The sequence below is a fragment of the Malaclemys terrapin genome, chromosome 10 (genome assembly GCF_027887155.1).
Source record: "Malaclemys terrapin pileata isolate rMalTer1 chromosome 10, rMalTer1.hap1, whole genome shotgun sequence".
Lineage (NCBI taxonomy): Eukaryota > Metazoa > Chordata > Testudines > Emydidae > Malaclemys > Malaclemys terrapin.
The window spans coordinates 26,380,101-26,404,528 of record NC_071514.1 but is presented as its reverse complement, the minus strand read 5'-3'; the positions used below and the strand labels follow the sequence as shown (position 1 = coordinate 26,404,528).

Sequence of the window (24,428 nt, the reverse complement as noted above, 5' to 3'; positions counted from 1 at the left end):
TCAGAGCTGCATGTCTTTGTCTCTTACAATTGTTTCGTTCATCAAAACTTCTGCCCCTCCCCCCCCCCCCAGTTTTGATATTACAGTGGTTCCATTTATAAAAGCTGCTCTTGTCTATTTCTGTACCTTTTTACATTTTATCTGCTTACTGGGTTGAAGGTCAACAGAGCTCAGGAAGAGAATATTGTAATTTGTATTGCTAGCAAGCTAGTCGTTTGCCAGAGTCACATAAACAGGGTGTAATGGTAAAACTGCCCTGTCTCTAGCATGTTCCTCATGAATTTTAACCTGCAATTCAATTCACAGTTCTGAAAATGTAACTCTGGGCTAGCTGGAAATGTGTTTTTTGTGCTCTTTTGAACTAAGTTTAAACAGCCGGAAAGTTGTTTTCACATCCTGCTCTATGACAGACATTACAATCAATTCTGTATTCCTCAGTTGTTATACGTCTCATTTGTTTTCTCCTGTACAAGAGTCTCTGGCCCTCCTTTGGTTGTCCTTCCAGCCTCTGCTGCAAAACCCAGTTGTTCTCCAGTCTCTCCCAGGGTTTCTTAAGAAAAGCTCAGAGTATACCTTTCTCTGGTTCCTCTCCCCAGATCTAACAAATCTCTACCTCCCCCATTCCTGCAAAGGAACTTGGACCCTTTTCTATTTGCCCCCCTCCCCATCCCCAATTCCCTGCTCCAAACCCAACCATTCACCAGCCTGCTCAGCCTTCCCATGCTCTGGCTTGAGAGGGAGGGAAGATGAGTGAAGTGGGCCCTTGTGTGTATCCCCCATTTGCTTGTCCTGCGCTTTCGCTTTGATCTGATGCCTGAAGTGTGGCCACCAGCCAATGCCCATTGGCATAAGTAAGGAACTATATAGTCAGGGGTCAGCAACCTTTGGCACGTGGCCCGCCAGGTGAGCACCGGGCCAGCCCAGTTTGTTTACCTGCCGCGTCCGCAGGTTTGGCCGATCGCAGCTCCCACTGGCCGCGGTTTGCCGCTCCAGGCCGATGGGGGCTGTGGGAAGCAGCGCGGGCGGAGGATGTGCTGGCTGCCACTTCCCGCCACGTGCCAAAGGTTGCCGATCCCTGATATAGTCTCTTTCAGGCATTACTCATGCTATCAGTCAAAGTTGGCAGTTCCCTCCCTCTCTCCAAGCTTGCTCCACTCCTTCCTTGTTTTTGTAGCACTGAGGATCCTCCCATTAGACCAAAGAAGGAGACATTGGAGCAAAAGAAGTCAGTGCTGAGAAGCAGACTGAGAGTTAGAGGATGAGATAGGATACAAGGAAAAACATGATCTGAACTGAGCCTCCCCTTGTCTAATGGGCTCTCAATCTTCCCAGACTACTGTACCCCATTCAGGAGTCTGATTTGTCTTGCATACCCTCAAGTTACACCTCACTTAAAAATGACTTGCTTACATAATCAGACATAAAAATACAAAAGTGTCACAGCACACTATTATTGAAAAATTGCTTACTTTCTCATTTTTACCATAGAATTATAAAATAAATCAATTGGAATATAAATACTGTACTTACATTTCAGTGCATAGTATATAGAGCAGTATAAACAAGTCATTGTCTGTATGAAATTTTAGTTTTTACTGACTTGGCTAGTGCTTTTTATGTAGCCTGTTGTAAAACTAGGCAAATATCTAGATGAGTTGATGTACTCCCTGGAAGACCTCTACGTACCTGCAGGGGTACATATACCCCCGCCTGAGAACCACTGCTCTATATCCATACTACCCAGTTAGAGAAGGAACTGCGGAGAGGTTGTGTTTGCAGCAGGATTCATTCAACATGAGGGAGGGTCAGGCCTGGAAAAAAGTCTCGGGTCTCATGCAGAGAAGAAGAGTCTAGAGAATGATCAGATTTCCATTAGCTTTTCATACTGCAATAAGCAGAAGGAAGCAGGGAGGTTGTTTGGGGAGAGAGGTTCCAATTGATTTCTTTCTGAAAAATTGAATTCCATCATCAGAATATATTTAAATATTGTTTATATTAGAGCACTGTTAAATTAATCAAAACTAGGGCTGTTGATTAATCGCAGTTCACTCACGCGATTAACTCAAAACCGTGATTAAAAAAATTAATCGCAATTGCCGTTTTAATCACGCCGTTAAACAATAGAATACCAATTGAAATGTATTAAATATGTTGGATGTCTTTCTACATTTTCATATATATTGTATTCTGTTTTGTAATTGAAATCAAAGTGTATATTATTTTTTATTACAAATATTTGCATGTAAAAATGATAAACAAAAGAAATATTTTTCAATTCACCCCATACAGGTACTGTAGTGCAATCTCTTAATCATGAAAGTGGAAGTTACAATTGTAGATTTTTTTTGTTACATAACTGCACTCAAAACCAAAACAATGTAAAACATCAGAGCTTACAAGTCCACTCAGTCCTACTTCTTGTTTAGCCAATCGCTCAGTTTGTTTACATTTGCAGGAGATAATGCTGCCCGCTTCTTGTTTACAATGTTACCTGAAAGTGAGAACAAGAATTTGCATGGCACTTTTGTAGCTGGCATTGTAATGTATTTATGTGCCAGATATGCTAAACATTTGTAAGTTGCACTTTCATGATGCAGAGATTGCACTACAGTACTTGTATGAGGTGAATTGAAAATACAATATCTTTTGTCTACCTTCTTGAAGTCCATTGTCTTTATTCTGCTGTTTTCCCTCTTATCATTCCTTAGAATCATGGAATCTATCATTTCATGATTATTTTCAGCCAAGCTGCCTTCCACCTTCAAATTCTCAACCAGTTCCTCCCACTTGTCAGAAGTAAATCTAGAATAGCGTCTCCCCTATTCACTTTCTCCGCCTTTTGTAATGAAAAGTTGTCTTCAGTGCATTCCAAGAACTGGTTGGATAATTGGTGCCTTACTCAGGGCCGGCTCCAGGCACCAGCTTGTCAAGCAGGTGCTTGGGGCGGCCACTCCGGAGAGGGGCAGCACGTCCAGCTATTCGGCAGCAATTTGGCGGATGGTTCCTCACTCCGGCTCCGAGTGAAGGACCTCCTGCCGAATTGCCGCTGCAGATTGCGATCGCGGCTTTTTTTTTTTTTTGGCTGCTTGGGGCGGCCAAAACCCTGGAGCCGGCCCTGGCCTTACTGTATTATTTTCCCAACAGACATCTGGGTAGCTGAAGTCCCCCATCACCATCAAGTACTGTGTTTTGGATGATTTTGTTAGTTGTTTAAAAAAAGCCTCATCCACCTCTTCTTCCTAGCTGGGTGGTCTATATTAGACACCTACCATGACATCACCCTTATTTTTTACCCTTTTTTGTCCTGACCTAAAGACTTCCAACAGGTCTGCATCCCACATCTGTCTCTACCTCAGTACAAGTGTATACATCTTCAATATACAAAGCTACACCTCCTCCTTTTTCCTGTATCTCATATGAAGGCTATATCTACACTGCACATCACTGGCAGTAGTATATAGGATATGGGTAGCTACACACCACAGTGAAAAGCAAGCTGCGTCCACGCTGCAGTGAGGTAGCTACATGTGTCAGTGAAAGACTGACAGAGGAGGCAGCGGGGAAAGGCTTCAGGAACGGGGAGCTGCTAGAGACATTCTCTGCTATCTCCCTCCTGCCAGAGTCTTTCCCTGCTGCTGGAGCCTTTCCCTGTCGTGAAAGACAGTTTTCACAGTGGAAAGAGGTAAATAACAGTCCCCCAAAGATCTGTACTGGGACCAGTGCTGTTTAACATAAGTAGGGTTACCAGATGTCTGTTTTTTCCCGGACATGTCCGGCTTTTTGGTAATCAAACCCCCGTCCGGGGGGAATTGCCAAAAAGCCAAACATGTCTGGGGAAAAATACTGGCCGGGCACTTCCCCTCCCGGGCTCCAACTGCTCTGCTCTTCCCCTGACTCTTCGGCTCTGTTTAAGAGCCGAGCTGCCCGAGCGCTCCGGCTTCGGGCAGCCCCCTTGCCTCCAGACCCCGATCCGCCGGCCGGGCACTTCCCCTCCCGGGCTCCAGCTGCTCTGCTCCAGCGGCGCAGGGTCCAGAGGCAAGGGGGCTGCCTGAAGCTGGAGCGCTCGGCTCTTGGCTCTTAAACAGAGCCGAAGAGTCCGGGGAGGAGCACAGCAGCTGGAGCCCGGGAGGGGAGGTGCCCGGCCGAGGGCGCAGGGTCCGGAGGCATGGGGGCTGCCCGAAGCCCGAGCGCTATCGGCTTCATGGTTTGCCGGGCAGCCTCCAGACCCTGCGCCCCCGGCTGGGCGCTTCCCCTCCCAGGCTCCAGCTGCACTGGGGAAGCGCCGGCTGGGGGCACAGGGTCTGGAGGCTGCCCGGCAAACCGTGAAGCCAGTAGCACTCGGGCAGCCCTTTTCGCGTGGCTGGGAGGGAGGAGGGGAAGGAGGAGGTGGGGACTTTGGGGAAGGGGCGGGGAATGGGCGGAGTTGGGGCAGGGAAGGGGTGGGGCCAGGGCCCGTGGAGTGTCCTCTTTTTTTTTATTTTTTAAATATGGTAACCCTAATATAAGTCATAAATGATTTGGAAAAGGGGGTAAACAGTGAAGTGAAAATGTTTGCAAACAATAGAAAATTACTGAAGATAGTAAGTCCAAAGCTGACTGAAGAGTTACAAAGGGATCTCACAAAACTGGGTGACTGGGGAAGAAAATGGCCAATGAAATTCAATGTTGATAAATGCAAACTAATGCACATTGGAAAATACAGTCCCAACTATACATACAAAATGATAAGGTCTAAAGTTGCTGTTGCCACTCAAGAAAGATTTTAGAGTCATTATGAATAGTTATCTGAAAACATCTGTTCAGTGTGCAGCGGCAGTCAAAAAAGCTAACAGAATCCATTAGGAAAGGGATAGATACAAGACAGTAAATATCATAATGCCACTATACAAATCCACAATACAGCCACACCTTGAATACTGCATGCAGTTCTGATCACCCCATCTCAAAAAAGATATATTGGAAGAAGTACAGAGAAGGGCAACAAAAATGATTAGGGGTATAGAACAGATTCCATATGAGGCGAGCTTGAAAAGACTGGCACTGTTCAGCATAGAAAAGAGACAAAGTGGGAATATGACAAAGGTCTATAAAATCATGAATGATGTGGAGAAAGTAAATAAGGAAATGTTATTTATCCCTTCATATAACACAAAGGGTCACCCAATGAAATTAATATGCAACAGGTTTAAAACAAACATCATGAAGTATTTCTTCACACCGCAATCTGGTGGAGCTCATTGCCAGGGGCGGTAGTGAGGCAAAAAGTATAACAGGGTTCAAAAAAGAATTAACTAAATTAATGGCAGATAGGTCCATCAATGTCTACTAGCTAAGATAGGCAGGGACGCAACTCCATGCTCTGGATGTCCCTAAACCTCTGATGCAAGAAGCAGTCAGACTGGACAACAGGATGGATCTCTCAATAAATGGCCCTGTTCTGTTCATTCTCTCTGAAGTGTCTGGCATTGGCTATAGTCAAAGGACAGGATGCTGGGCTAGGACCACCACTGGGCTGACCCAATATGGCCATTCTTATGTTCTTGTTACCATAGTGCTTAGGAGACCAAGTGACAGACCAGGGCCCCATTGTGATTGGCACTGTACAAACACATCACCCAAAATCTACAAAAATCTCTATTAATACAATATTTTGAGATGCAAGTGTGGTGCATATTTCACATGACGCAAACTAATGCATTTGAAATAAGAGTGCTTAAACTGCACAGAATAATGAGGAATGAACCTCGAGTTGCTTTGCCAAAACATTCTTTAATTGCTGGACTTTTGGATTAGAAGATTAAATGGGATGCCTGAAAATCTTAATTCTGAGCATGGAGTAGAGAAAAACTTTTCATGAATCAAAGTGCAATATCTCTATAAACCTCGCAGTTTGTATCAGTTACTATAAAATTGTTCAAAAGATATTTTCATTCTCAGGTACAGAAGATGCTAACTACAGCTTCTCTGGGGGCAGTTCTAAAAGTATTCTTAACTGAAAGGATAATGTATACCTTTCTTCCAAAGAAGTAATCACAGATTTTCAAATGTCAGTAATTGCTACAGCTACTCCAAGTGTGGGTCCATGGACCACTAAGCTTCCTTGCCCATATGTTACCAGAGGAATCTAGCCCTTTATCAGACATTAGATGGTGCCCATTTCTGAGTGCATGATTACCACTTAATTTAATTACAAGCAATGAGAACAGCCCTGATTTCTATGGTACTCCTGCATTTACAACCATGCATGCTGCATTGTCAGGTAAATAACATTTTATGCTCATATAGTGACTTTCATTCCAAGGAACCCAAAGTACTCTGAACTACTATGGGCTATATTTTGGCTTCTTCTGCATAAGCCAGCCAGAAAGCTCCAGGGGCCCTATGCATGCCAAAGGGAGAGTCCATCTCTGGGTAAGACCAGGGCTCTGGCCCACCCCACTTTCATGTACCATCTAGCTAGCACCTACCCTGGGAGGGAATGATCCCTGCACACCTGAAAAGTCCGGGGCAGGGGGAATGGCTCCACCCACTGCTGGCACACTCGCCCTTCTGTGGCTCTGGCAGAAGTACCAGTCAATAATATGCAGTCACTTGTTGGGGGGAACATGACACCGGTTGTCAAATGGTGCACAGCACATGCACAACAGTGAGGGAGGGGAGCTTGAGCCCACAACAATGGAGCAAACCCCTATTCTTATTAAAGGTACCATGGGACTGAACATGTCCAGAGAGAGCAGAAAAGACCTCAGCTTTTAACATCTCTCTTGGAAGGCCCACACATTTCATTCCATGGAACTCAATTTATTTGCCTCAGAAGGATGGACTGAGTTGACCCTGCTGGGATTTGCTGATCCAGAGGTCCTAGATGTTTCAGATGTGATGCCTTGCAACATAATGAAACTATGCTACTCCCTCCAGGGCTGGTTTCAGAATTATAAGGAAGGTGCCTTTTAATCACGTACATGAAAGAATCTCAAGTCACTAATTATAGTAAGATTGGCATCAAATTCCAGGAAACCTCAGATAATTCTACAAAACTAAGGAATTCTGTACACAGGAAATGTTGCAGGAACAGTACTACCACATTCCCAACCTACTAATCCTTTGGGTAATTGTCAGCATTTTTTTCCAAAGTACGATTCTCTCATAGGATTTTTTGTTGTACAGAAATATTTGCACTGTAAAAATGATCAGTTCCAGCATAAAATCCAGGGTATCAAAGTGATCAAATACGATGGCAATCGAGGCCATATAAGTTCCTAGAAAGGAGGATGAAAATGTGAGTTTTTGTATCATAAATTAATATTTATTTTTTCCAGGAAAAAAATGTTGAGGGTGAAATCCTGGTCCCGTTGACGTCAATGGGAGTTTTGCCAGTGACTTCAACGAGGCCAGGCTTACACGCTGTTTGTTTGTAAATTTTGTCTGGATTTAATGTATTTTTGAGCTGATCAAATTCTATATGCAACAGATTACTTATTTACAAAGTAAAACTGTAGAAATAAAAACAGTTATTTCAATTGTTTCCCAATTGTTTGGCCACAGAGATTTACTAAAGAGAAGTGCTGTCACTAAATTTCCATTACTAAACAAATTTCATAATGGTTTATCACTGAACTGTCCAACTTCCTTTAACCTGAAACTTCACACAATAATAAACTGAAGTTAACTGATGTTTAAAATGGGACCCAATTAAAAAGGATTATATTACCTGACCTAGCGTAAAATAACTGGTTAGGTGATGTAACTGATTGGTGTTGGGATGCAGACATTCTCTACTGCTGTAGGTGTCTGCTTCTCAACCCAGTACTAATGGACAAAAGTATCCACTTCACAGAAACTTCTGTCATAACTGACACTCACTGACAGCCTTGGTTTTACTAAGCTTAATGTACACTTAAAAAATAAAGGCTTGTAATTTTCTACCAGTGATAGCAACAGTGGAAGACAGGGCTCAGGGGCTTTTACCACCATGACATCTACCTCTCTTCTGAGAGAATACAGCCTTGTTCCTGATTCTGTTCTCACTCCAGTTATACATTGGCATAAAGAACTGATTTAGAGAATATTCCTCATGTACACCAGTGTAAGTATGACAAAATCCAGTTTTCCCCTTTGTTGGCATTGCCATATGTACACTGGGGGATGTATCACCTTTTATGTGTGAAACATTTAATCAGAAGTTGTATACAGAAATCTAGGTCCCATAGCTTGAGGGGAAGGTACAAAAGTGGCTTTTCCCCAACTGTACCCCCACTGCTGGAGTCAGCCACGAGTCAGTTCATCCCCTAGCAAAACTTAATTTGCACCCAGCTGCAAAAGTAGGGTTACCATACGTCCGGATTTTCCCGGACATGTCCGACTTTTTGGGCCTCAAATCCCCGTCCGGGGGGAAATCCCAAAAAGCCGAACATGTCCGGGAAAATAGGGAGGGACCGGTGGTGCTGGGTTGGGGGCCGGGCTGGGGCTGGCGGTGCTGGGCTGGGGGTGCTCGGCTGGGGGCCGGCCCGGGGCCGGCACCCCAGGGCTCGAGCCGAGCCAGGCTGGAGACGCTGGGGCCAGGGCCGGCCACCGGAGGGAGCCGCTCGGTTGGGGGGAGGGGACAGACTGGGCCACGCCTCCTCCTCCCACCCCCAGCTTACCTTCTGCCTGCTTCAGGCTTCCCGCGAATCAAATGTTCGCTGGAAGCAGGGTAGGGGGCGGAGTTGGGGCAGGGACTTTGGGGAAGGGGTGGAGTTGGGGCATGGGCGGGGCTGGGGGCAGGGCCAGGGCCCTGTGGAGTGTCCTCTTTTTGGACACTCAAAATATGGTAACCCTATGCACCAGGCATTGTAATAGCTGGGGATCATAAGACTACATTGTTCAAGGAACATCTCCATGCTCTGGGGGCTATGAATGGGGTGAAAAAGCCCCCTATGCTAGTTCTGTCACCCAATCATTCCCCCTCTCCATCAGGGGAGTTCCTAGGAAGCCAATTAAGTTGCCTAGTTGACTTTATAGCCCCTTTGCACCATTAGAATGGCACAAAGTGCCATATGGGGCTAAGGATCTAATATTTATCATTTTCAGATATATTCAAAAAGTAAAAAACTCAGTTCAAATTATAGCAGTTTGTGGCCTGGATCATGCCATTTACACTGTAAATCAAAGTTATCCTCTCGAGAAACAATTTAAGGTTTCTATAGCATTCTGAAATCCTCAGCGAAACAAAATCAAAATGGATGATAAACAAAACAGGGTTTCTTTGTGGATGATCATCATGCAGCTGCACTCTACTTTTACAGTAACCCACTAGCTATTAATTTGAATGACATCAGCAAGCAATCCCCAGACTTCCATTAATATCTTATGACAAGTTCAGAATCTTTCCAGTTTAAGAAAACTGGCCTTAAACTCATTTGTCATCTTTGGTTTCAGTTGCAACTGTAACCCACGAATACTCAGTACCTGTGATCTGTTCAAAGCAACTATAACAATTGTGCATTATAAATCAATTAAAGTATAATTTATTGTTTTTCTTTATGCTAATATTAAGGTCTTACTGAAAAAGTTATATTATACTGTTAAGCTATACTATATAGTGAATTCATATCTATGAAAGTAATGTCTATAAGGATCAGTATAGGATAAAATTCTGAAAAGCACCTATATGACTCAGTAGCCTAAATTCCATTTTCAGACATAATTGAACTCTGGTCTACACTACAAACTTATGTCAGTATAACTGTGTTGCTCAGGAATGTGGAAAACTACTTACTTATAAAATCAGACATAAAAATACAAAAGTGTCACAGCACACTATTACTGAAAAATTGCTTACTTTCCCATTTTACCATATCAATAAATCAATTGGAATATAAATATTGTACTTACATTTCAGTGTATAGTCTATAGAGCAGTATAAACAAGTCATTGTATGAAATTTTAGTTTGTACTGACTATGCTAGTGCTTTTTATGTAGCCTGTTGTAAAACTAGGCAAATATCTAGATGAGTTGATGTATCAGATAGAAGACCACTGCATACCCCTGGTTGAGACCCACTGGTGTAGTGGATCACAAGCTAAATATGAGTCAACAATGTAACACTGTTGCAAAAAAAAAATCATTCTGGGGATGTATTAGCAGGAGTGTCTTGCTTACAACACAAGAAGTAATTCTTCTGCTCCACTCTGTGCTGATAAGACCTCAGCTGGAGTATTGGGTCCAGTTCTGGGTGTCACATTTCAGGCAAGTTGTGGACAAATTGGAGAAAGTGCAGAGAAGAGCAACAAAAATTATTAAAGGTCTAGAAAACATGACCTATGAGGAAAGGCTGAAAAAATTGGGTTGTTTAGTCTAGAGATGAGAACACTGAACAGGGACATAACAGTTTTGAAGTACAGTACATAAAAAGTTGTTACAAGGAGGAGGGTGAAAAATTGTACTCAACCTCTGAGGATAGCCCAGGAAGCAATGGGCTTAAATTGCAGCAAGGGAGGTTTAGGTTGGACATTAGGAAAAACTTCCTAACTGTCAGGGTAGTTAAACACTAGAACAAATTGCCTAGGGAAGTTGTGGACTCTCCATCATGGGAGGTTTTTAAGAACAGGTTAGTCGAACACCTGTGAGGACTGGTCTGGTTGTTACTTAGACCTGCCTTGAGTGCAGGGTACTGGACTAGATGATCCATTGAGGTCCCTTCCAGTGCTACACTTATGTGATTCTATGAGTCTATATGAATTATAGAACAGAAAACGGACCTGTATTTCAACAAATGGGATAAAATTAAAAAAAAATACCTACATGATTTATGAGCCTATTGACTTTCATTAAGACTGAGGCACCTAAGTACCCAAGTCATTTTTGAAAATTTAACCCTTAGGCTCCTATGACACATAGATGCTTTTCAGAAGTTTACCCATCCACATTATGCACACACTGTAACTACACTGAGTATATGGTACACAGTGTACATATAGCAAAATTGAATATGCATATTAAAAAAGATAATGTATTGATCTTAATTTCCCCAAAGCCTTTTCCTGTGTATATTCTACAGTGAGATAATTTTCTGACTGTTGGTAAGACCATCTCAAACTGCTTTGCTACTTATTTTCCCCTAACCACTGTATAAACTAAATGAGCATGAATTAGTTTCATGATGCAGCAGGTCTGAACTTGGCATGTCTAAGCCTGCTGTTAATTTAGGAAAACCCCAGTTCCTGGAACCTAAGATCTGATTCTGCCCAGTGATTTTTTCTGCATTTACACCTGTGCAGCAGGGAAAGTAGCTTTTCATTTTTACTGCTTATCAGTATTTCATGTCTAATAGACAGTTGTGATAAATACCTGTATAAGTGAAGGATGAATTAATGTGAATGTACTGCAAATAATTGATAAGAGAGACTAGAGCAGGCTGCCTTTTTGAAGGTGATTTCATTAAATGAGGGTAGGATAGTTTTTATCCTGATGATACACTGTGGGTTTTTAAATTTTCAAGTAAGAAGTCGTATGCAAGAAGTCGTAGGAAAGAGTGATTTAGTTGGGGGGAGGGAGGCATAGATAATTGCTTTATAGGATCTTCAGTCTCAGATATATTTTAAAAACGTAATGTAAAAAGATGTTATTAATTAGAGTCAAAATAAAGAAGATGGCTATGGACAGAGACTTAATGGTGTGATGTGATGTGATGTAGGTAATTGGGATCTTGGGATACGAGAACAGACAGTCATGTTCCCATCCCTTGGTCTGTGGGGGAGAAGCTTTGCATCATGCTGTCTCTGCCCTGTGAGAGTGGTAGCCTAAAATTCCTCCTCCCCGGGACACTAAAAGGGTGTGAAAGTGAAAATAGCACTTACAAAATACTCCAGTGATCTTGAGAAAGGGTCCAAAACTATTGCAGTATCAATAGGCTAAGCCAGTGGTCTCCAACCTTTTTACGCACAAGATCACTTTTTGAATTTAAGATCAACCCAGGATCTACCCTGCCCCTTCCCCGAGGCTCCACCCCGCTCACTCCATTCTCCCCACCCTTACTCGCTTTCACAGGGCTAGGGTAGGGGGTTGAGGTACGGGAGGGGGTGCAGGCTCTCGGCTGGGCCACCCGCAAGCACCGCCCCCGCAGCTCCCATCGGCTGGTTCCCAGCCCATGGGAGCTGCGGGGACAGTGCTGGGGCGGGGGCAGCACGTGGAGCTGCCTCAGTCCCTCCCCTTCCCCCCAGGGGCTGCAGAGATGTGCCAGCTGTCAGCTTCTTCCAGGAACGGTGTGGGGCCAAGGCAGGTCAGGAGATCGCGATCGACTGGCAGAGGCTCCAGGATCAACCCGTCGATCACGATTACGATCGACGGGTTGGTGACCACTGGTATAAGCTGTGCTGGTGTGCACCGTGACTCTGCAACACTGTAACTTTAGTACTGAGGGTTATTTAAGTTGTCTATTTAAAAAAAAAAAAATAAGGTACACTCTTACTTATACGCTGTCTGTAATAGAAAGCTTTTGATAGAGCTACAGAGAATATTTAAATAGGTAAGACAGATAAAATAAAAAAAAGTAAAAGGGGTGTAAGCCTACAGGGCATAGGCCAGCTACTGACTGATGAGAGCTTGCTTTATGCTCCTGTGATAACAGTGATTGTTGTCCACAAACCACAGCTTTAGCAAATTTTTCATTATAGCGGAACTCCAAACCTGACATGGTCTGATCCTTTTCCTTTGTCCTTCTCTGTGCATATTAATCCTAACAAGTTCATATATCAAGAATGCAGCTCTGATTACTTTTCTCTGTCCAAAAATAAACATGGAGCAAAAAGGAAGGATACAAAGAGAGGGAAAAAAGAGCCTGTCAATGGGCCACCCTTAGGGAAACCTCAAGATCTACTGCCTGTCTATTCAAGGCATGGAAATGCTTAGGAAGTGATCCCAGCTTGGTGGTCTTATTTTTAATTAAAACAAACGAGGTTCCTTCAGCTGCTGCAGATAAATATTTGATGAAGAGAGACAGGGACAGATGTAAAAACCCCTACAGTAAATACAGAATAAGACAAGCAGAACAAATGTTGTAACAGCATGTTATATACAAAAAAAAAAAAAAAAAAAATCAGTTTACAGATTTTGTCAAATATCTTTCCAACTCTAGAGCCTAGTTTTGCTAAGATCACCCTAATGGCAGGATATGTAACTTTTTGTTTATAATCACTCTGATGAAGTACAATGGAAATACAAACACATACAGATAAATAGAAGTTAAAAAGCCATTTTATTGTAGGTTATGCACTTAAAAAATAGTAGGATTAGTTTTCTAGGCTATTGATGAGACAACAATTTAACGTTGTTCTGTAGTTCCATGTTGGCAGATTATAATATGCTACAGTGATTAATAGGGTTATTCCCTGAAAGTGTATATTAAAGATGGAAGGTGTCTTGTGATACCTTATTTTCTGATACATGCATTGTCAGAACGATAAGTATAATAGCATCAGCTTTATTGCAAGGCCCTCTTACCATGTCTGAGCTGTCAGGTCCTTTATGGCTGGTTAATTTTAAAAGGTGAATGTGGTACCACTTGATGTGTTCTTCCAGTCACTTTTGTACTTATTTGTGCAATGCTGAAAGAGGATATTTTAGAATATTGGCTCTAGACTTTGCCTTTTAGCATATTAATTAACATTACCCTTACAAAGACCATTATTCATGAAGTAACTCAATAATAATCCACAGAAGAGTTATTAAAGAAAGAACTCAACAGTGCCCCTTCTTATACTAACCTCCATCTGGTCGTCCATTATTTGTGTATCTGAACTGTATTGGCTGCTAGGTTAGAAGCTGAGTCTGCAACTCTTACTCATATTGAGTAGTGCTATTGACTTCAATGAGACCAGGCATTTGAGTAAGAGCTATTCAGAGTGAGTAAGGGTCACAGTATTACAGAACCCTTCTTGCAAGGAAAATGTTTTCCCTTCTCTGCTGTATGGGGTTGATCACAGTACACTTGTACTTTAAACTTACACACACTGTACATGCAGTTGACAAGAGGCTCTGCCTTACATTGAAAATGGACATTTCCAGCAATCCTTTTATACGTCTGTATTTGCTGTAATATGCAATGTCTTATAACGATATATATTAGAGGAGGATAGATCGTTTAAATATCTCAGGAACAAAAGAAGTCCTAGGAATGGTATAAATCCGTTATTAGACAGGGATGATAAAATTGTCAATAATGCTGCAGAAAAGGCAGATATTTCTGTTCTGTATTAGGAAAGAAGCTGAACAATGTATTCATGTCTTAACATTGGCAAGGAAATACTTTCTATTCCAACAGTAACTAGGCAGGATGTTGAAGAGCAACCTCAAAAATTAAACAGTTTTACATCTGTAGTCTAGATAACTTCCACCTAAGAGGTTTTTTTTTTTTTTTAAATAGTGAGTTCTGAGAGCCAATGATGCTGTCTTAGAATATTGGGGAAGTCCCCGAGGACTGGAAAAAGCTAATATGATGCCAACATTTAAAAAGGGTAAACTATAAGTTGGTTAGCCTGACACTGCTCTCAGTCAGAATCATGGAAAGGCACCTGCAGGATGCAATCAGTAAAGAATTAAAGGATGATAGTATAATTAATGCCAATGAACATGGTTTTAAGGAAAATACATCTCATCAAACACTTGATATCTTTTTGATCAGATTTCATGTTTGGTTGATAAAGTTAACTTTGATGACATAATATACTTAGACGTCTGGAAGACATTTGACTTAGTACCATACAACACTGATTTAAAAAATTAGCAGTATATAAAATCAATGTAGCACATATTAAATAGATAAAAGCTGACTAAATGATGGATCTCAAAAAGTAGTTATAAATGGAGAATCATCATTCAGTGGAGTTGTTTCTAATGGGGTTCCACAGGGAGCTATTCTCAGCCGAAGATCGTTATCAATAACCTGGAAGAAAATATAAAATAATTGTGGGTAAAGTCTGCCGATGACACAAACATTGGTGGAGTGTTAATGATAAGTGTAGGTCAGTTCTGCAGAGTGATCTTGATCACTTTGTAAGCTAAGCTTACTTGAGTAACGTGTGTTTTAATACTGGCAAATGCAAGGTCATGCATGTAGGAACAACAGATGTAAGTTACACTTAGAGGATGGGGCAGTATATTTTGTAAAGCAGTGACTCTGAAAGGGACTTATGGGTCATGGTGGATAACCAACTGAACATGAGCTCCCAGCGCAATGCAGTGATTAACTTTGGATTATAAACAGAGGAATATTGAGTAGGAGTTGGTATTGCTACTGTGTGCAGCATTAGTGAGACCATTGCTGGAATATTGTAGCCAGTTCTGGTGTCCACACTTTAAAAAGGATGTAGGCAAATTGGAAAGGGTTCAGAAAAGAGCAGCTAAAAGAATAATTCAAGGTCTGGAAAACCTGCCTTAAAGTGAAAGACTAAGGCCTGCTCTACACTCAAAAGTTAGGTCTACCCAGCTACATCATTCAAGGCTAGGAAAAATTATTTAATTTTAGCATCTCTCAAATGCGGCCATGGTGGCTGCATGCGGCCTCCAGGGGCTTTTCTTGTTGCCACAGACTCCTGGGCAGTGACTGGGGGTGGGGTTTGGGGTGCAAAGCAGTGGCCTGTCCCCCAAGACAACCAGCAGGGGGTTGGCCCTATCCCCCTCTGGAACCACAAATTCCAGAGCAGCAGGCAGCCAGTGAGTTCCCCATCTTCCCAGGGGTGGTGAGGCTCGTGCTTCAGCCCTGGGATGGTGGGCGGTAGGCCCCAGTTGTGGGGCTTCAGACTCCAACCCTGAATCCCAGCTGCGGTTGCCAGCCCTTGGTTCAAAACCCCCACACACACATTGCCCCTGGCCCCTCATCCATTCCCCCCATCGCCCCTGGCCTCCGCTGTCTCCCTATCCACCTCCCCATCAGGGCTTAATTTGTTCCCTGACTTGCCAGGGCTGAATAAGTCTGCTGTGAACATTGATATTTGTATGTTTGTTAATATCACTTTTCATTGCCTCCCAGCTAGCTAGTAAGTCTGCTGGGAAAAGTGATACTAACAAATATACAAATATTACTTTTCGCAGCAGCAGACTTACTAGCTAGCAAGTCTTCTTAAAAAAGCAACCAAAAAGCAAAAGAAAAAACAACAACAAAAAGACAAGAATGTGCAAAGCACCTTATTTGTGTTTCTATTCTGTTTAGGTCCAGTAGAGAATAGAGACAACTATACATTATTTTTAATTATTGCATCTGCAAAAAACCTCTACATAAATAAATTACATTGATTTGGACCTGTATATATGCATATTTATTTGTTTTTCCTAAAGTTAAGTATTTTAGGAAAAATTGTCAGAGCGGCCACCAGCAAGAGTTGCTGGCCGCACTCTAAGGCCACCAAAAAATTTATTGTGAGAACCCCTTTCTAGTAGACAAATGCACAACAAGATCCAATAGCTGGAAACTGATAGAAGGTGCAAATTTTTAACAGTGAGAATAATTAACCACGTGAACAATTTACCTAGGGATGTGGTGGTGTAGTCTTCATAACATGATATTTTTAGATCAAAACTGTATGTGTTATTAAAGGATATGCTTTAGCTTAATAAGAAGTTATGGGCATGATGCAAAAACCACTTGGTGAAATTCTATAGCCTTTGTTATGCAGGAGGTCAGACTAGATCACTGAACTGGTTCTATTCTGGCCTCAATACCTGTAAAACTCTTGTGTGCAGGACAGAATATTGCTTCCCTGGACTTTTTAATCTGTTGCAACAGATAAAAAACATCTAGTTTTTAATTCATGGAAACAGCTGATAATTTTTGCAGATTCCAGTAACTGAAAACAAAAGATGGTTTGCCCAAATACAGGAGGGTGTTGGAGAGGTCAATTTTACTGTGGAAAAACGTACTTTCGCCATTAAAATTTTTCTATTTATTTTTAAGTTTTCATTGTTTATGCTTTGTGAACTGTACCCAGGAAAGGTTATTATGGTGGCTTACAGAACGTGCCAGGCTTTTTGTCACCCTAGCTTATAGCCCTGTTCTCCTGCCATTATAGTCAATGAGAGTTTTGCTACTGATTTCAATAAAGGTAGGGTCCTTCGACAAGAAACCTGGCAAAATATTTAAACTTCATATGATTAAAGGCACGTTTATTGTGAATGCAAGTTGTATTATCAGTGAGAGACTCATTAGAGTCACTTGTCTTTATTCACTGCCAAAGTTTCCAAACTGGTTTTATTTATTATAACCCATTGAGGAAAATGTAGTATAATGCTCCACACACAGTATTATCAACTGGATAAAAACTTAAGATAGTCTAACTCATTATAAAGACATCTTATTACAGTAACATTTCATCACCACACATATAATCTCCGTTACTGATGTCTAACAAGCCATTTGATTCCATTGTCCTTTTTAATGACATAATTAATGGCATTTGTCAGCAAAAGTAATTAATTGGGTAGAGCCTTTGTGTTGCACCATCAGAAGTGGATAGCCTGGTGGAACGTCGCTATTGATTTTTATCCAGTATTTATTAGCAAACTTTGTTGGTTCTATATTAAGGAAATTGAAAATACGACCCAGTACAACAGCAAACTGCTTATGTGATGTACCAGCCCCTCCCTCATCCTTCTTCAGAAGCAAGTGGATGTAGAGTCCTGGTGTTTGTCCAGCAACCTGTTCCCAATAAATTAAAACCTCTGCCAAAAGTCTCTTTGGCAGATAGTCAAACATTTGACTCGCTACCATCCAGTCTAAGCTGTATGTGGGATGATTCACAGATCCAATTCTCCCTTGTGGAATTTAGACATCAGATTCAAATCAGGTCATAGGGCAGATCTACACTACGAACTTTTGCTGACAGACATTACATCAGCATAAAGCTGCCGCAGTTAGCATATCGCTTGTGCATGTGCATGCTTGACTTCTTGCGTCTACACTGCATGTACTCACCAGGAGTGCTTATGTCGATGCACAGTGTGGTGTACCATGGGGAGGTATCCTAGTGTGTAATACACCACCATCTGGCACATTGTCTTTTGGGAGGTTTTGTATGTATGCCCCCACCAATGGTGGGGGCAGAAACGAGTCATGCAGGGGTGATTGCGAGAAAGGGGTCAACTTACCTGTCTCCATCATATAATGTTATCTATTTCTCACAATTTTTGCACTGTTTTTAAAAATGTACGATCCCGCACAACCCACTTTACAGTCCGCCATCTGTGACAGAAGCATGGAGCCTGCACAGCTCTGCACTATTGTCATAAATGTTGCAAGCACAAGACACATGATCCGCCAGTATTTGCAAAGCCTTAAGAACAAAATCAGTGGGGAACATGACGATTTCTTGGAGGACAGATTGCTGTGGGACATAGTGAGAACCATTTCAAGGTTATTGGCATTCACAGAGCAGCTGCAGACGCTGGAGCGATGCCTTTGGGCTGGAAAAATGAACACTGACTGGTGGGATCACATCATAATGCAGATTTAGGATGATGATCAGTGGCTGCAGAACTTTTCAATGCCCAAGGCCACATTCCTGTATCTGTATGCTGAGCTCATCCCAACCCTGTAGCACAGGGTCACCAACATGAGAGCTCTGCTGACAGTGGAGAAGCAAGTGGTGATTGCACTGTGGTAACTTGCAATGCCAGATTGCTACCGGTCAGTGGGAAACAATTTTGGAGTTGGAAAATCCACTGTGGGAGCTGCAGGGCTATTAATCACCTGTTGCTACATAGTATTGTCACTGTTGGTAATGTGCAGGCGGTACTGGATTGATTTGCAGCAATGGGGTTCTTGAAGCATGCATATCCCTATTTTGGCACCACACTACCTTGCCACAAAGTACATCAACAGAAAGGGCTGCTTTTCTATGGTTATGCAAGCATTGGTGGATCACCGGGAATGCTTCACTGATATCAGTGTTGGCCAGTTAGGGAAGGTGCATAACACTCTCATTTTTAAGAACACAGGAATGTTAAGAAAGCTTAAAGCAGGGCCTTTCTTTCCCATTGATGGGAAAGAAAGCAACCTCGACACCACCAAGGAAAGATTCAGATACCAGTTCAGCAGATGCAGAATGACAGATGAATGCACTTTTGGTAGATTGAAGGGACACTGGCATTGTTTACTCACAGACTGGATCTCAGTAAATATAAGATGCCAATGGTTACAGCTGCCTGTTGTGTCCTGCATGATATCTGTGAAGCAAAGGGTAGGGTTACCATACGTCCATTTTTTTCCCAGACATGTCTGGCTTTTTGGTAATCAAACCCCCGTCTGGGGGGAATTGCCAAAAAGCCGAACATGTCCGGGAAAATACCGGCTGGGCACTTCCCCTCCCGCGGCTGCTCTGCTCCTCCCCTGACTCTTCAGCTCTGTTTAAGAGGCGAGCTGCCCGAGCGCTCTGGCTTCGGGCAGCCCTCTTGCCTCCAGACCCTGCGCCGCCAGAGCAGAGCAGCTAGAGCCCGGGAGGGAAAGTGCCCGGCCGGTGGCTGGGGTCCGGAGGCAAGGGGGCTGCCTGAAGCCGGAGCGTTCGGCTCTTAAACAGAGCCAAAGAGTCAGGGGAGGAGCAGAGCAGCTGGAGCCCGGGAGGGGAAGTGCCCAGCTGGCGGCGCAGGGTCCGGAGGCAAGGGGGCTGCCCGAAGCCACTAGCGCTCAGGCAGCTCGGCTCTTAATCAGAGCCGAAGAGTCAGGGGAGGAGCACAGCAGCTGGAGCCCGGGAGGGGAAGTGCCCGGCTGGGGGCGCAGGGTCCGGAGGCATGGGGGCTGCCCGAAGCCCGAGCGCTCAGCTCTTAAACAGTGAAACCGGTAGTGCTTGGGCAGCCCTTTTCGCGTGGCTGGGAGAGAGGAGGGGGAGTTAGGGCAGGGACTTTGGGGAAGGGGTGGGGAATGGGTGGAGTTGGGGCAGGGCCGGGGGTGGGAAAGGGGCAGGGCCAGGGTCCCATGGAGTGTCCTCTTTTTTATTTTTTAAATATGGTAACCCTAGCAAAGGGGGAAAAGTTGCTGCTGGGGTAGAGGGTGGAGTTGGAACAGCTGTGTGCTGAATTTGAACAGCCAGACACAAGGGCTGTTAGAAGAGCTCAATATGGAGCTATTCAGGTCAGGGAGGCTTTGAAAGAGCACTTTAACAGTGAGCCACAGTAATACGTTGTGGTGGACAGTGCTCTACCTGGCCTGCTGTTTTGGGGCCCGTTAAGAACTGTGTGGTGCTTGGTGCACAACTGTGAATGTTACACCATCAATGCCCCTATTAATTTAGTGGTGCTTGTTGAAAATTTATGATTATCACACTGTGGTTGTCCCTGATCCTATGAGTTGTGTGTAAGCCTAACGTCAGTACTGGGCAAATTGATTGAAACCATAGAAAAGAACAGAATTATCAGACACATAGATGAACATGATTTGTTCAAGAAGAGTCAACATGGTTTTTGTAAAGGGAAATCATGCCTCACCAATCTACTAGAATTCTTTGAGGGGGTCAACAAGCATGTGGATAAGGGTGATCCAGTTGATATACTGTGCTTAGATTTTCAGAAAGCCTCTGACAAGGTCCCCCATTAAAGGCTCTTAAGCAAAGTAAGCTGTCATGGGATAAGAGGAATGGATCAGTAACTGGTTAAAAGATAGGAAACAAAGGATAGGAATAAATGGTCAGTTTTCAGAATGGAGAGAGGTAAATAGTGGTGTCCCCCAAGGGTTTGTACTGGGACCAGTGCTGTTCAACATATTCATAAATGATCTGGAAAAAGGGTAAATAGTGAGGTGGTAAAATTTGCAGATGATACAAAACTACTCAATGTAGTTAAGTAGTAAAGCAGACTGCGAAGAGTTACAAAGGGATCTCACTAAACTGAGTGACTGGACAACAAAATGGCAGATTAAATTCAATGTTGATAAATGCAAAGTAATGCACAATGAAATACATAATCTCAACTATACATATAAAATGATGGGGGTCTAAATTAGCTGTTACCACTTAAGAAAGAGATCTTGGAGTCATTGTGGACCGTTCTCTGAAAACATCCACTCAATGTGCAGCAGCAATCAAAAAATCTAACCGAATGTTGGGAATCATTAGGAAAGGAATAGATAAGACAGAAAATATCATATTGCCTCTATTTAAATCCATGGTATGCCCACATCTTGAATACTGCGTGCAGATGTGGTCACCCCATCGCCAAAAAGATATATTGGAATTGGAATAGATACAGAAAAGGGCAACAAAAATGATTAGGGATATGGAACAGCTTCTATTTGAGCAGAGATTAAAAAGAGTGGGACTTTTTAGGTTGGAAAAGAGACGACTGTCCTGTCTGCTCTTTCCTTCGCAGGCTGTCTGCAGTAATCACCCTCCAGGCCCTTTGCTCACAGTCTGATGCAGCACTGGCTTGCAGGATCTCACTGAACATGTCATCCTGAGTCATCTTCTTTCTCGTCCTTATCTGGCTCAGGGGTCCGTGGGTGTGGAGGGGAAGACTACCACAAGGCTTCAATGACAGCAGCTGCAGATAAAACACACAGAGGTACCAATGTCAGTATAGTCACAGCGGAAAGTGAACGTTAAGATTCAGAACTCCCTTCCCTGGCTCCCCTAAAGTTTTAAACTAGTTTCATATGGACACTTCTGCTCGGGATTGCTTGTGCATGGTGCCAGTCACAGCACCAGCCATGGTGAATATATCCCACCGGGGTGAGGGAAATGAGGGGGGAATTGCTCGGTTGCATGAAACTATGAGTATAGGACAATTACACTGAATACTGGCACCATTTTCCACAGGTGGTGGTCAGGGCCGGCTTTAGGACCTGCGGGGCCCAATTTGAATACCCGGCGGCGGTCCGGGTCTTTGGCGGCACTTCGGCGGTGGGGGGTCCTTCACTCAGCTCCAGGTCTTCCGCAGCACTGAAGGACCCCCCACTGCTGAAATGCCGCCAAAGACCTGGAGCAGACCCCCCACCGCTGAAGTGCTGCCAAAGACCCGGAGCGGACCGCGGCCGGGTGAGTAAAAAAAATTAAAAAGGCGTCTAAGGCATGGAGCCCTCTTAGGTGCGGGGCCCGATTCCTAAAACCGTCCCTGGTGGCGGTGATTTTAACTGATATCTCACTCCGGAGGGTAACAAAGGCAGAGAGAGGACAGCTGCTGGCGTCCCAAGGCTGCTCTCACCCATATGCTGCTCAACTGTGTACTGCAATGATGCCTGCTGAAATTATTGCTGACTGGCTGGGGCTGTGTCTTACCACAGAGGAAGAAATAATCCCTACAAACTTTTGGGAGAGGACTGCAGCATATCTCCATGAAAGTTTTACTGCGATCTCTCAGGAGGATTCAGGTAGGTTGGCCACTCATCCTGTACTAAACCAGACAGTCCTGCTTTTCTAGGGTTTGTCTCGTCCAGTATTCAGACAAAACTGGACATGGTTTTGTCGGTATCTGATAGGAGATGTCATTTTGAAGAGTGCGCTGCTTGCCCCCTGGTGGCATGACCTTGCACATAAGGTCATGCTGGCAGGGGTAGAGTGGCACGGTCTTCAAAATGGGGCCCTCCATGTGGCGTGAACTTGGATGCAGAAGGAGACTGCTCTTTGGAAAACGTGGCCCTCAATGTCTCTGAACTGCCAAGGGTAACTGTGATTAATAGAAGAGGGAGGCAAGGACTCTGTTACTAGGACCCAGAGAAAAAGATAAGGACTTTGATAAGGACATCACAGTGGGCAATGAATGCTGAAGTCAACTCGTTTGACTTAGATTAGCTGAATACATACTAAACATGTGAGAGCAAAGAAACAATGTTAGGAATCTGTCATTTTCAAACAGCTTCTTGAGGATTAACAAGCTCTCACATGGAGATAAATGGTCAAAGTGCTGGTGTGAGAATCACCAGTTGCTCTTCATTTCATGGACCACTAAATATGGATTATTTGCTACTCAGTCCCTACAATGGAAGAGGCTGTGTCCTCAGCTGCGTGGAGGGGGTAAAATAGGAGGTCCAAACAAGATTAGCATCCTTTGCAAAAGGCAAACACACAGGCTGCATCTCTCTGCCCTCAGAAGGGATAAAAAAAAAGTCTCCACCAAAGTAGGATCAGACATAAAGAACTCAATAGCAACCTTGCTCAGCATAAATTTAATCACGATCTGATGGAACCAATCTTAATTTGACAAGCTAACAGAGATAACAGTTAGTCAATTTCCCATTTCAACAGGCAGAGTGATAATTGAAAGCTTCCAGATATATCACATGGAGATCAAACTTGCAGCGAGCCGTAAACTTTCTGATAAAGGGCCCAAGCCATCTTCCACTGAAGTCAATGACAAACCCCCATTGACATCAATGGGCGCTGGGTCAGGCTCAAGGTGAAAAGCCATTTTGAAAACAGTTACATTCCCCTACATCCCCAGTCAGAACAAAACAAGCGTCAGAGGATTCTTCGTCCAGATTGTACCATGTATCCTAATTCCTTGTGTGGTGAGTTGCCGAGAGTTCTGACATTGTGCCCTTCAGAGGACAGTGACTGCCGACATCCCTGTGCAGGTTAAAGAGAGAAGAATTCAGACAGCAAGGGGGTAAATAAATAAGGAGCTGGTGAAGACCAAACTTTCCAATAAGATTTCTCCTGTTTTCAACGCAGTTGTAAGGACAAAAAGACTGCAGGCCGGGTTCTGGCCAAGCTGTGCTCAGTGCAGGACCTGAGGAAGGAGGGAAAGTGAATCTAATGCCACCTTTCCACTCCCCTGAACCTGGGTATAACCAGGGTCCAATTAAACCCCTGGCATAATGGGCTTCTCTAATTTACACTGGCCTAGGGGTCATTCCACTGGATCAGGATCACTGCCCTCCAGCAGCAAACTCTGCAACTGCAGACAAGTCCCCCAAATACCTGCATGGCAGCTCTGTGCCACCTGAGGATTCCCTGATGCCAAGGATATCGCCGCCTGCCCGTTAGGGGCAGCTTGACAGGCTACTTTGCTGAGCAGCTTCCCAGCTGCTTTTCTTAGAAGTGAAAAGGAACTGGATGGGGGCCAGGCATCTAGCCTCTTTTCTTATTATTTATTCATATTACAGTAGCACTTATTGTTCCCTGCTAAGCTCAAGGCCCCATTGGGCTAGGCACTGCACAGTCACATAGTAGAAGACAATCCCTGCCCAAAGAGCTTCTATTTTATATAGAAAAGACAGATGAAGGGATGATTTTACAGATGATAGAAGCACAGAGAATTTAATTTCTGAGGCACAATGAGATTAAGTGATTTGCCCAAGTCACACAGGAAATCTGTTTCAGAGTAACAGCCGTGTTAGTCTGTATCCGCAAAAAGAAGAACAGGAGTACTTGTGGCACCTTAGAGACTAACAAATCTGTGGCAGAACAAGGAACTGAAATCAGAACTTCTGAGGCCCATTGTCCCTCTCAAAATTCTCCTGCCTTATGCTGGG

General features: G+C 43.5%; 1 long non-coding RNA gene across 5 annotated transcripts in view; it reads left to right on the top strand.

Moving 5' to 3' along the window:
- Positions 1 to 24,428, top strand: part of LOC128844105 (uncharacterized) — a 67,724-nt gene that overhangs the window by 25,116 nt on the left and 18,180 nt on the right. For 4 of the 5 annotated variants that reach the window (XR_008446433.1, XR_008446429.1, XR_008446432.1 and 1 more), the window contains 3 exons: positions 21,329 to 21,520; positions 21,775 to 21,993; positions 22,239 to 22,325. This is a non-coding gene — a long non-coding RNA (uncharacterized LOC128844105). The remainder of the gene's footprint in view (positions 1 to 21,328; positions 21,521 to 21,774; positions 21,994 to 22,238; positions 22,326 to 24,428) is intronic. The other variant, XR_008446431.1, reaches the window with a different exon arrangement.